The following is a 13,971-nucleotide window of genomic DNA, read 5'->3' on the forward strand; positions in this document are numbered from 1 at the left end:
TTTCTGATAGCCCAAGATATTCAGCCTTTGATGCTGGAAAGTAACATTAGATCTGGCAGGCACCGAAGCAGTCTTCTTTGTGACAATAATAAAGGCTTGATTGACATTTACTGTCCCATCCCAGAATGTTTGCCCAGTTATAGGCACAGAGACCTCCTCAAAAAGGCTCAGCTGCTTATAAATTAAACTAGGCAACTGACTGAATATTAATGTATATCATACCCATTCTCAAGTAAAAGCTTGATATGTTAAGTAGTCCATGTGGGAGGAAAAGTCTACAAATTGCCTTATTTTGCTGTCACATAGCAAATATTCAGCATATTTGCAATTAATGTTGAATAAAAAGTAGAGACATCACTTTGCCAACAAAGATCCGTATAGTTAAAGCCATGGTTTTCCCAGTAGTGATGTATGGAAGTGAGAGTTGGACCATAGAGAAGGCTGATCGCCGAAAAATTGATGCTTTTGAATTATGGTGCTGGAGGAGACTCTTGAGAGTCCCATGGACTGCAAGAAGATCAAACTTATCTATTCTGAAGGAAATCAGCCCTGAGTGCTCACCGGAAGGACAGATCCTGAAGCTGAGACTCCAATACTTTGGTCACCTCATGAGAAGAGAAGACTCCCTGGAAAAGACCCTTATGTTGGGAAAGATGGAGGGCACAAGGAGAAGGGGACGACAGAGGATGCGAAGGTTGGATGGTGTTCTCGAAGCTACCAGCATGAGTTTGACCAAAATGAGGGAGGCAGTGGAAGACAGAAGTGCCTGGCGTGCTCTGGTCCATGGGGTCACGAAGAGTCTAAGTCTCACTGAGGTATGTGTAGCTGGCAATTCCATCCTAGACACATTTGCACGCTAAATCTTACTGATTTTTTATGCACACAGAATACCCCTCTACCTGATTTTCAGCAAATCCAACCTCCTCTGCAGTCACCTGCGCCGTGACCCACCTCACCCCATTCCAGAGGGTTCTCTGACCCTCAAAAGAAGCTTGGGGGGGGAGAAATGCTGCCAGGGAAGGAGGGTCAAGAAAGTCACTTCCTACTCATGCTTTCTGCCATTAGTTTTTGGATGCAGACAGAGATAGGTATCTTCTCTGGTATCAGGGACTGGACTGAGGAGGAATGTTGGAGACTGCCTCCATAGCCTGAACATGCCAGAGAAGAGAGAGACAGTATAAATTTACAACAGTGGTTTGGGGAAGGTCATAGCTCAGAGGCTGCAGAGGGGAGAAGCTGGGAAATATTGGGAGAGGAAGAAGAAGAAGAAGAAGAAGAAGAAGAAGAAGAAGAAGAAGAAGAAGAAGAAGAAGAAGAAGAAGAGAGACAGCTGACAGACTCAGTGTCTTTAGAGAGCATGCCTGACTCCCCCGCTCCCAGAACTTGGGGGGCACTGAGAGTAGGAGAACAGAAAGCTCAGAGGCAGAAAGCTCAAATCAGTCAACAGAGGGATGACATATAATAGGAGAGATGGAGGTGGTGGGACTTTACTCAGAGCAATGCCATTATCTAAGAGAGATGGCATTTCTACGTCTCTCTCTGTGAATATTGAATACAAGACTTGGTAAGAACTCTTCTTGTTTACCTACTTCTTGGCTGCCACCGTGGGAGGGATCAGATTTCCTGAAGCCTGACACCTGGTTTCTGCTAACCCAGCTGCTGAAAATTGCTAGCTGCCCCAGTGCACACCACACAGAGTGCAGGCTGCCCTGTGACCCCACCACCAAGAACATGGTCGCTGCCACTCTTTCCTCTATAAAAGGAATGACTTCCATCTTCTGAGCTGCGAAGAACTTTATGGAGCTCAGCAGAGAAAGCAAATCTGGCAGACGCAGGAGTTTGGCTCTGGTCCTGCTCCATTGCATGCGAAGCTTCATGGTTAATCGAGTCATGATGCATCTTGGGAACTATACGCCCCACCTTTAATGTACTATGAAAGTACTTGCCTGATGCAATCCAAACTAGGGAAAGGGAAGGGGGAGTGCAGTCAGAGTTTGGAATATTTAGCTCACCATAAAAGTTCACATTTTTGTAGCTTTCATGCCCTGTTCCAGTTCTTGCATAATTAGGGCAGTGGGGAAGAACTTTCCTGGAAAAAGTCGGAGCTAAGATCAGCCAGTCTGGAGCCAGCCTCATTATTACTATTTGACATTCAAATCTTTCTAGATATTGTACCCACATGGATTAAATATTTTACAAAACAGTGCAACAATGCCAGGAAATGTAACACTAGGAGGGTGCTGGATCATGACAGCTAGACCCAGCAGGACTTAAAATTAATTAACAAACGATCACATAATGTTAGTTTCCTAGGCATCATTAAACTTGCTTCTATGGCGAAGCTGCTGAAACTTAAACCAACGCTTTGACTTGACAGGATGGGCTCTTTCAAAGTCTCTTGCTAGACGACAAAAGACAGCTTTTGTAAAGCCCATCTTGTACAGATTAGGACTTTCCAGACGACTTTTCTGCTGGGAAGACCTTGGAGTGGTGACTAGATCAGCTAAATGGCATACCAGCAAGGAGGGCCAGCTTACGGCATTTTGCTGCCTGGGGCAGGACAGCTAATGGAACCCCCTTCCCAAGTCAAGGATCATCATAACCGAGACTAGCCAGGTTAGTTTCAAACCTGAGACATAAATAAATAAATACCCCAAGTGCACCTCCCTGGAAGTAAAACAAAAACAAAAAACCCAATAATAAATCAAATAATTATCCATTACTGTTCTTTCATGAGATGCAGAAAACACTGCTACTACAACAGAGATATTACATTAAGAGTTATTTTAACTTTAGTTGGACTGGTTGATAAGATAACTGTGAGTACAGTCACCAGGGCCCTGAGCACTTATTAGATGAGCATTTGCATCCATGCATAATTGTCCTACATACCACAAATTTCTATCTGCCCTCTTCTTTCCCCCAAACTATTCCCTACTGCTTTATCTCCCCCACTGGTTTGAAAGCGTGTGGTCCTTTTGACCAGAGCTGATGTGCATGCAGATGGGAATTTATGTAAAAAGAAAAGAAAAGAAAACTGGACTATTCCTTCACCAAGCAAAGGTATCTTCCCCCAGGCATCGCTACTTTCACCTCCCCTTCAGAGTATGGTGCTGGGCTATCTGCCAGAGTTTTGGCCTTAGAAATAGCTTGCCCATGAACAGTAATTTAAACTTGCAATTGTTATCTGAAGCACTTGGTATGGATTGAGCTGTTTAAGAAAGAAGCCACCCATTCTTGTCAGTACTGAAAGCTGACAAGAAGCCATCTGAAGAAGTGTGCATGCACACGAAAGCTCATACCAAGAACTAACTTAGTTGGTCTTTAAGGTGCTACTGGAAGGAATTTTTTTGTTTTGACTATGGCAGACCAACACGGCTACCTATCTGTAACAAGAAGCCATCTATTCAGCAGTACTGAAATCAGAAAATGCATAGATGGGCCAAGGCCACACACACACACTTTTGCTGCTGTAATCTGTTTTCTATATCACATTAGCCAGCTCATATGCAGATGTGGGGATTTTATTCTGTTCACGTTTTAATCCAAGCCTACCTAATTGGCACTTCTTGAAATAATCCATGCAACTAAACAGGCATCACTTGCAATGACATAACCTATTAAATATCATTGTTGTTGTTAAATTTATAAAAAAAACCTTCTTTACTTAAAACAAATAGTCTAAATGTTATTTATCCCATTCCACTGCCAACTGTCTTCTGATGAATGCAAAAACTGGAGAGATATCAAACCCAACAGAGCTCTCCTCACGCTCAAGGAAGCTCAGGTAAATCTCCGAGAGCCCTTTGCCATTTGGGAGATTCGAAGCAAAGAATTCAAAGCAAGGCGGTCAGCAGATCTGATCTTTATGGAAGTGCTGTTGCAACAGGGTTCCCCCTGTGTCTGTGAGAGGCAGGTGAGAACCCAGGTGAGACCCCTTCGGTGGTGGTCTTACATTTCCCATGCCCTCCTCCCCTTGTGTCAGCCCTACATCATGCACATGTAAGAAAGGTAAGTCATGGGTTGCCTGGGGCTTTGCAGATTGGTGGGGGCGTTAGGTGGAGTGTGGGAAGATCGTTCCCTTTGGGCATGCCAAAAGTTAAGTGTTAATGCGTTGACCCTTTGTTTTCCCAAGCACAGGGAAGAAAGGCTGACCAGTGGCTGATATATAACAATAGAGTTTCAAGATTTCACAGCTGCTGCTGATAATCCATTGAAGATTGGATACAGAGTATGCCTTGACCCTCCCAAGAAACATAGTTTACATAAAGAAGTGACAATTGCAGAGAAAAGTTACAATTTCCATTTTAGATATTCATTAAACACAGAGCAGCACATACAATTTGAAACCTCCTGAGACCTCTAGAAAAATGCTTCATAACTATATACAGTGGTACCTCGGGTTACAGACGCTTCAGGTTATGTGATTTCGGGTTGCGCACCGCGCCAAACCCAGAAGTACCGGAATGGGTTACTTCCAGGTTTTGGTGCTTGTGCATGTGCAGAAGCACTAAATCCTTCTTTGCGCATGCGCAGAAGTGCCGAATCGCGACCTGCGCATGCACAGAGGCGGCGCTGCAGGTTGCAAATGTGCCTCCTGCATGGATCATGTTTGCAACCCAAGGTTCCACTGTACAATGTTTGGGCACCAGGAATAAAACTTTAATTTGTTACATGGCACAAGTGGTTGTTTCTTTCTTTATAGGATGAGGCACTGCAGTTATTTGGGATTTGTTGCTGTCTTGCAGGATAGGCCTCGCTACACAGTTCTTACTGTTACACACTTGCTTGGAGGGAGAAGTGGGGTTCCAGTCTAGGAAACGAGTGTCGGGGTACTTGGGCGGCATAAATCAGTTCCAACTGGATTCTGAAAGAATACATAACCTGTTTACCAGAGTTGAAATTGGTATCTCCACACACCACAAGCTGCAATCCCTCTCTGAGTTCCTTTAATTCTTGCAAGTGGGAGAAAGGATGGTCTGTGTCCAGTCAACAAAAGGCAGGGTGGTTGAGTGACTAAAATGTTTGATTTGATGGGAGAGGCTGGGGTGCAAATTCTCATTCAGCAACGGATGGACTTACCGGTAGCTAAGTCATTCACGTTCCCCCTCAGGCCTCCCATTTCTAAAATGGGGGTTTCCAGGACTTGTTTCACAGCATCAAGGTTGACTGAGATAAAGAGTTCAAAATCGCACTGGACATTTAAAAGGCTATAGCCGTCAGTGCGATTGATTAAGACCTTATTTCATTAATTCCTCCCCCCTTCAAAGCCTTTTCTTTTGAAATATTCAGACAAACTTGTTGTGTTTCTCCCTATGTTGTAATTACTCACTTTCCTTAAGCATGAAATGCCGTTCTAGACAACAAAAGGTTGCTTGTTCCCCCACTGATAAAAAAGCCATTTTAGCACCTGTAAATCTGGTTTGCATTTCATATGGGCCTTTATTCTGCATTGATAACAGGATCAGAAAATGGGCTCTGACAGCACGTTGTGCTTTTACAGTATCCAGGGGTAAAAAAAGAAAAGAAAAAGAGCAAGCTAATTAGGAGCACATGGCTTTTGAGAGTCATACTTTTATATTTAGCTCCATAAATCTGCCCAAGTGAAACCCCCATTCTATCTCTAGAGCATTTGCTACTCATTAAGACGTTAATTGTTTGTGGTGCTTTTCTTGTACGTGTGTGTGTGTGTGTGTGTGTGTGTGTGTGTGAAAAGTTAGTCTCATTGCTCAAGATATGGCTTTGAAGGAAACCTAGGACATTTCCTCTTTTTTTCTATGCATCTCATGTATCTTAATAGGAGGTGTTGCTGCCAGAGCTATTGCTCAAACAAACAAACAAAAATGTCTGCTGGAATCTCACACAGAGGCCTCTGTGCTGGAGCGTTTTCAGCGGCGCAATTTATACGGTGTCTAGTTTCAGCGTCTCCCACCCCCAATACCAAGGTCATAATTTTCAGCCATAGATGGTTCTCCCAGATGTCTTTGGTCAAGTTAATCACAGTTTGCCTGAAGGTTACGCTTTCAGGTAATCCGTCAAGGCATAATTGTAAATCAAGGCCTCCTCCCAGCCCAAGGGACACATATTAAGTGGAGACTTGGGGGGATAAATTTAACTGGACCCAAGGAACAAGCCACACTGGTTATTATTTTGAAGAGCCATTAATGTTCTTGTTTGTATGTGATTGGAAAGCCCAACAGTGAAACGTATTTTAAGCAATGCTTTGGAAAGGCATCTACAAACTGTTGCACTCTTTTGCGTGTCAAGGTCCCCAGGGCCACCCCAATAATTCACACATCACACAGAATTTTTTGTTTAAGGTTTTTGGCATAATTTTGGCCACAACTTTATTAAAATACAAAAATGTGAGTGGTTGCTTAGGCATTGGTTGCGACTATCTGACCCCACCAGGGGGGACAGACTGACATTCCGCACGATGCGAAAGTCAGAATAGGGGAATACACTTGGGGGTAGCGACGGAGCAGGGAACCTGCCCTCAGCCCTCCCCAAATGCAACCAAGAGCTCTTGCAATGGCCCAAGCCCCCTTGACAGGGTGGACAAGCAATAGTTAGCCCCCAATTCCTTTAACGGAATCCCTTGCAGCAGCAGCATTAGAGGGGCAGGCACAGCCAATCCATGCCCCTCAAGCAACCAAACCATAAACCAATGCCTAACTGCGAACCTTACAAGTTGTGACGATTTGCTACGCAGTAGGCAAAAACCAAATGGCCCCAGCCAATCAGCCAGATGGACAAAATTCCTACCGGGCCCCTGCCCCAAGAGCAGACGACCCCATGACAGGCATAGCAAGGTCAATGTGAAAACCCTAATTCTAGGGAGGGGGGACGGGCAATCCGCTGCACGGGCGAAAAGAGGAAGCCCTAGCCTCGTGCAAGGAGTTTTAGCATTTCTGGCTGTCAATCAACAAATGGCAACATTAACTTCTTCCCAACAACAAGGGAAGCCCAAACGCATCAGTGGCCAACGATCAATTAGCCCGCCCCCAACTTTGGAGTCTCCTGGCGGCCCCCACCACAACACGTGTTCTCCATGAAGGAGAACACGCTTTCCACTTCTAAAGGCCATTGTTCATTAAAAGACGTCATTTCTTCTTCACTGCAGAAAGAAACCTGCAGTGCTGTGAAACAAGCAAGGGAGATTAATTTGTGATTTCCCATGTTATACTGGGAACCACGAGCAGATTTGATTACCCTGACGCCGTTCTGTGGCGCACATTTGCACATCATGGCAAGACGTAAACAAACCATGGTCTGTACACCAAGAACAAACCTGCTCTAACTATTGTGGCTTGTGGAGTCAAACAAACCACAATATCTACCTCAGACATAGCATTAAGGAGATCGTGTTTTGTTTCCTTTATCTGCTATCTGGGAGGAACAATACCAGTGCAATTCAGTCATGCAGGTATGGTTTGTGGCTTACAATGATTTAGGGCTTTCTGTGATGTGTGAATGTGGCCAATGCAATCTCCATAAGTGCTACAAGCTGTAGATCTAAATTCACATGTGGAAGAATCTTTGTGTGCTCCCTCACCAAATATGGTTGGTGGTTAGCTGGGGGGGGGCAGGGGGATAGAAGAAGGGATTACTAAAATATATATATTGAGAAACAGTGAATTAAAATTACTGTACTATGTCAAGTTGATACTCTATAAACTGTAGGACACATTGTCTTTTTAAGTGCTCTCGTCAAAGATATAACAGTCCTTTTCATGCCAGCGTATTGTCAAACTGTCCTGAATCTCTTCATGGCTTAACAAGACCACAAACTGAAATAAATAAATGTGTGTTTAATGTCTATTGGCACATTCAGTTATTGCACATTTAAGGGAATCACACAGTAAATTTCTTCCATGAAAAAACCACTCCAGATTCAGGGGGTGGGGGGGGGGTGTTTATGCACCATAATGCCATGCTACAGTGTATATGGTTTCCCCCCCTAAAATATGTCAGTCCCACTTTTCAGACCCTCGCGAGACCCTTGAGGGGTCTTACAACATTAGTTAAAACAATGTGCCATGCATAAAACCATAAAAACTAAACAGAAACAAACTTTTAAAAAGGCAAAAAACCACAGCTTGATAATCAAAAGCATAGAATGGTGTGGAAAATAAGCATAGTCAAATTTAAAAGTTTTAGTAGTATGCTGAAACACCAATAAATGGTGTAGCAGTAAATAGGAGGTGGAGCTACACAGAGGGCCTTCTGCTGATCTTAGCACCCCAGAGGGTGAGTAGGGAGGAAGGTGGTCTTTCAGATATTTGGGGCCTAAATTCTTCAGGGCTTTAAAAGCGAACAGGAGTATCTTGAGTTGGGCCCAGAAAAAAAAACTGGCAGCTGATGCAGATGTTTCAGAACAGGGGTTATATAAGCTCTCAAGGAGGTCCCAGCCAGGAATTTAGCTGTTGCATTTTGGTCCAACTGAAGTTCCTGGGTCACCTTCAAGGGCAGCCCCACAGAGAGCACAGTGCAGTAATCCAATACAGAAGTTATCAGAGCATGGACTACCAAATCATCAATAGCCCACTAATGCTCACCACTTTTGAATTATTTCTTCTACATTCCGAAGCAGAGTATACTAAAGCAACTTTCGAAAATACTCTTTAGAAGGGAACCTCCACCTTATCATTTTGAAATCCTTCAGTTTTCTGGAAACCTGCAGAGGCTCAGCAAAGCCACAAAGATTTACCCTGGATGAAGATTATAAATATGGAAATATCTATGAATAATTCTTTTTCTAAGAGGCATGCTGTGTATTTTAAGAAATAGTTCAGATTATCTGCGATACCAAGTCATTAATGCTTAAGATTAAAGTAAACTAGTTTTTTAAAACTCAAACTAAACAGAACTTGGATTACTCAGAAATGCAAACTTTGGATAACTTTATTTTCAACCAGTTACTGCCAGTATTTGTTTAATCTCTTCATGCCATCGTGCACTGTAGGAGTGCTGCTTTTTCATAGGGTAGTGCAATGCAAAACACATTTGCTTTCCAAGAAAATCATGCCAAAATTGCTTCTAATACCTCTCCTCCTCTTCAATCTTTTTGTTTTGCTCCCGGTGCTCCTGGTAACAGCAACAGCTGTCAAATATGGCTTTAGGCTGTCTGACTCCCTTGGGAGAATTTATGCGTTTTTCTACTTCCTTTTCTTATTAGGAGGCAGGAATCCACAACACCTATTAGAACAAGTATGCATAAAGGGTAATGACTCTGCAATTTATTAGGGGTCTGTTCTTCTTCAAGCAAGTCATCAAATATAAGCAGAAAGTCTGACTCATTGGCCCCAACTGAGAAAACTGCCAGGATGCAACAGGTGACTATGAAGAAGTCTCTGTTAGGGGTGCAAAACTTGGCATTCAAAAATTCTGGCACCTGAAGCCCAATGCCTCTGAGAGCACGCAGAGTGCCTTTCTGCCCCAAATGAAACTTTTTTAAAGGGCCTAATGGCAAACATAGTTGAGCTCATGTGCAAAAAATCTTTGCTTTCTGGCAGGGGTGTGCAGTGAATTTTTTTTTGTAGGGGAAAAGTTAGGGCCAGAGATGCCAGCTTGTGAGAGCGTTTGATCGTGGTGGGGAGTCGCGACGTCCTATGGTGAGTTTCAAAGAATCCAGTTTCAAACCATGACTGATGATGATGGCAGATCACTAACCATAGTCTAAAGTACCCACTGTTCCACAAATTTATAATATGTGAGTAGGAGAGCCATGCCAGCTCATTCATGTAACACTAAACCATAGTTAGTAGGCTTTGTTGAGCTTGTTAAACCAAATTAAGAGTCTATAATTCACAAATGGAGGCAATATTTTTTAAAACTTCTGAAAGGTGTTGTGATTATGATTCAATGCTAGTATAAATACAGTGAATCGATCTGAGGTCCTGCACCCATTTATTGTACAAACAACAAACAGCCAGCAGAAATACTCAGGATTTCTAAGAGGACAAATGAGAAGAAGGCTGGCTGTTTGGTCTTGTTCATAAAATTATCTTCCTTCCCTGGAATTTCCTTTTTAACACTACTCTGCAGTCAAGAATCCTGCCTCAGCATTCTGAAATTAGCTTTACTATGCTGTAGTCCTCCAGAGATCATCTACAATTCATCTTGACATTCCTCCAACTTCCATCCTAAAGCAATAATCTAAACAAAACGGACAGAAAAGCTTAAGACACACGTTGATCTACCCACACGTAGTTGTTATCTCTGAGAAACGTAGAAAATAACAGGATATATTTATTCGAAAGTCTTCAAACTTACACGACCCTTTAAAAATTAGCTGATGAACGTGAATACATCGAAACAGGACCCTGCCCTGGTCTCTGATCCATAATTGACTTCTGACTTCTGCTCAATGATTGAAACTAAGACCTTCACATTGAATCTGACTATGGACTAACATGAACTTATCTCTACTCATAAACTCTTATCTCTAATTCTGTAACGAATTACTGTGTTATACATATTTTTATGAGTTTGAGTTTGTAATCTCTGTTAGAGTTTGTAATCTCTGTTTGAGTTGTCAGAATACATACTTTTGAATGGATTAGTTTTTGTTACAATTGACTATTAATTTGCGAGTAGGGACCACTCCCACTATTGAAACTTACATTGGCCTGAGTTCTTGATGTGCTTTTGTCTTGGTATATTTAATAACAAGAACTCCAATTTATTTAACATCCATCATCATAGCATGGCAGAGAATCTGCCCTACCATGTAGAATTCCCTTGAAGAGAATGACAGTGAAATTTCTTTCCTTCCTTCCTTCCTTCCTTCCTTCCTTCCTTCCTTCCTTCCTTCCTTCCTTTCTTTCTTTCTTTGTAATATGAATATATGAGATGTTTGTATATATTGTGGCCCATGTACATTACGGCATGTTGTATGTGTACAATAAACACATAGGAAACTGATGTGGGTTGGAAATGGCTACAACTTTGATGCTTACAGCAACATCAGGGGTTGGCAGGGCAGAGGGTTTTCTTGGTAGTAGCACCTGCCCTGTGGAATGCCCTCCCAGCAGATGTCAAGGCAATAAACAACTACAGTGGTACCTCAGGTTAAGTATTTAATTTGTTCTGAAGGTCCGTACGTAACCTGAATCTGTTCTTAACCTGAAGCACCACTTTAGCTAATGGGGCCTCCTGCTGCCACTCCTGTGCGTCCGGAGCACGATTTCTATTCTCATCCTGAAGCAAAGTTCTTAACCTGAAGCACTATTTCTGGGTTAGCGGAGTCTGTAACCTGTATGTAACCCTGAGGTACCACTGTATTTTACTTTTAAAAGACAACTGTTTAGGGAAGTTTTTAATGTTTGATGCTGTATTGTTTTTACTATTCGGTTGGAGGCCGCCCAGAGTGGCTGGGAAGGCGCAGCCAGATGGGCAGGGTATAAATAAATTATTATTATTATTATTGGCAAGGCACAGGGCAAGGATCCTGCCACTGAGCAGCCCATCAGCTGCCTCTCCCAACCCACATGCTGGCAGGCCAGTCCCCCGAGGTAGGGTCATAAGATGATATCATCGGATGACATGCACAAGGCCTTGCTGAAGGCCGACCCTACCATAACGGAACTTGTGACAATAGACATTCAGTAGCACAATATAAACAGTGGTTACTATGGGGAAAGCAAAAATTTCACAGCATCTTGTCTAATTGCAATGGTGAGTAAAATGGTTCCCCAGCCCTAAAGGTAAAGGTAAAGGACCCCTGACAGTTAAGTCCAGTCGCAGACGACTCTGGGGTTGCGGCGCTCATCTCGCTTTACTGGCAGAGAGAGTTGACATTTGTCCGCAGACAGTTTTTCTGGGTCATGTGGCCAGCATGACCAAGCCACTTCTGGCGGACCAGAGAAGCGCACGGAAACGCCGTTTACCTTCCCGCCGGAGTGGTACCTATTTATCTACTTGCGCTTTGACGTGCTTTCGAACTGCTAGGTTGGCAGGAGCAGGGACCGAGCAACGGGAGCTCACCCTGTCGTGGGGATTCAAACCACTGACTTTCTGATCGGCAAGCCCAAGAGGCTCAGTTGTTTAGACCACAGTGCCACCCGCGTCCCTCAGCAACTGACCACGGTCCAGAGCAGCCTTACTCAACCTGTGGGTCCCCAGATGTTGTTGAAGTAAAACTCCCAACACCCCTAGGACCAGAGCTCAGGGATGATGGGAGTTGTAGACCATCAACATCTGGGGACCCACAGGTTGAGAACCGCAACATAAGCTATTAACCAATGGTGGGTGAATGGGAAAGCCAATGGCAGCAATGCAAAAGTTGTGGCTGCGGTCCGTGCCTGGATTTATAATCCAGGAATATACCAGACCCGCTTGTCCATTCATGCCTACCTCTTGAAGCCAACCCAGCTACTGATTGGCTCCCGTGGGGCAAGGCCTGCCCAAACCAGTGCAGTGTAGCTGAAGAGGAAGGAAGCATGCCGCCTTGCCCCTGCGGCTGAGGGGGGCAGCACTGTGTGACATGCTGACATCACTTGTGCATGTCGTGCTGACATGTCGCATGTCGTATGGCAAGAAATCCTGTCGTCCAGTCAGCGCTTCCCCTGCGCAGCTCTGCTTGGGGCTGACCTGGGCAGAAAAACAGAGTTGCAGCGGTCCTGCCGTCCGCGTGAGATAGAGGGGTAAATCAAGTCCAGAGACAGTTCGTTGCTATCTCTAAAAATGTTTATTTAAAAAGGTAAAGGTAAAGGTACCCCTGCCCGTACGGGCCAGTCTTGACAGACTCTGGGGTTGTGCGCCCATCTCACTTAAGAGGCCAGGGGCCAGCGCTGTCCGGAGACACTTCCGGGTCACGTGGCCAGCGTGACATCGCTGCTCTGGCGAGCCAGAGCCGCACACGGAAACGCCATTTACCTTCCCGCTGGTAAGCGGTCCCTATTTATCTACTTGCACCCGGAGGTGCTTTTGAACTGCTAGGTTGGCAGGCGCTGGGACCGAGCAGCGGGAGCGCACCCCGCCACAGGGATTCAAACCACCGACCTTTCGATCGGCAAGTCCTAGGCGTTGAGGCTTTAACCCACAGCGCCACCTGCGTCAATAAATCCATCAGAACTTTCCGGCATCTCTCCGTGCTAAAAGCACACACAGTCTCTCTGCTGCTTCTTTCAGTCTAAAGTGAAAGCAACTCTCACAGACAACTCAGACAAAGCCTGTGACATGCGGTCCCCAGATACAGGACACCAAGGAGTTTTAACCCTGTAAACCAAACTCCAAACTCCACATGTCGCACGCATGATATGTGGTGTGCATGTGTGGCATGCCCATGGGTTACCACAGAATATTGAGGGGGGCAGTCCATCTCCTTGAAATTCTTTTTAGGGGGACCGGCTCTCCCTGCCCCCCTAGGGGCCACGCTGCACAGGGGGCATACCAAGTCCCCTTCCTAATGGCGGGGGAGCTATATTTTGCTTCAGCCATTTTCTAAGAAGAGAAGCTCACTGAACTCTTATAAGTTCTCAGGACTCCTTGGAGTACAGAATATTTACTTTTCATGTTGTTTTTCCGCTTGCGATACAAGTGAAAGGAGTGACAGCTTAATCCTCAAACTAAAACAAGGGCAGAGCTCCAAAGATGATGCCAGTTGATAAGATCTTCCTTCCGGAATAAAGTTAATTTAGCATTGATTAAAGGCACCATCATGACAGCCCTCAAGACAGAGATCCCTGCTCATCCACAAGAGTAGGTTCAACCCTTGGTGTTTTTGGAGCCAAGCAATGTTTTCCATGCTATTGTGGGAAAGAGAGAGCAAGTACTGTATTATCTCAGGGAGAAAAGCACCAAGAGGAGGACATATTTGTTGGCCATGCTCAGCATCTGAAGAGAGAGGGATTTTTAAAACAAATACAAAAAAATACAATATTGTTTCCCCAGGAACAAATTTCCGCATTTCCAGAAAATCAAATTTGCAATTCCCAGTCATAATTCTAGTTTGACATCTGCAGTCTG

At 44.3% G+C, this 13,971-nt stretch overlaps 1 long non-coding RNA gene across 1 annotated transcript; it reads left to right on the forward strand.

The window, feature by feature from the left end:
- The first annotated feature begins 9,260 nt into the window (after positions 1 to 9,260).
- Positions 9,261 to 13,582, forward strand: LOC309380743. Its single transcript, XR_014173100.1, has 3 exons — positions 9,261 to 9,335; positions 9,543 to 9,614; positions 13,550 to 13,582. It is a non-coding gene; the product is annotated as an uncharacterized lncRNA (long non-coding RNA).
- Positions 13,583 to 13,971: the final 389 nt, after the last annotated feature.

The sequence above is a fragment of the Podarcis melisellensis genome (assembly GCF_964234715.1).
Source record: "Podarcis melisellensis genome assembly, chromosome: 11".
NCBI classification, from domain to species: Eukaryota; Metazoa; Chordata; class Lepidosauria; order Squamata; family Lacertidae; genus Podarcis; species Podarcis melisellensis.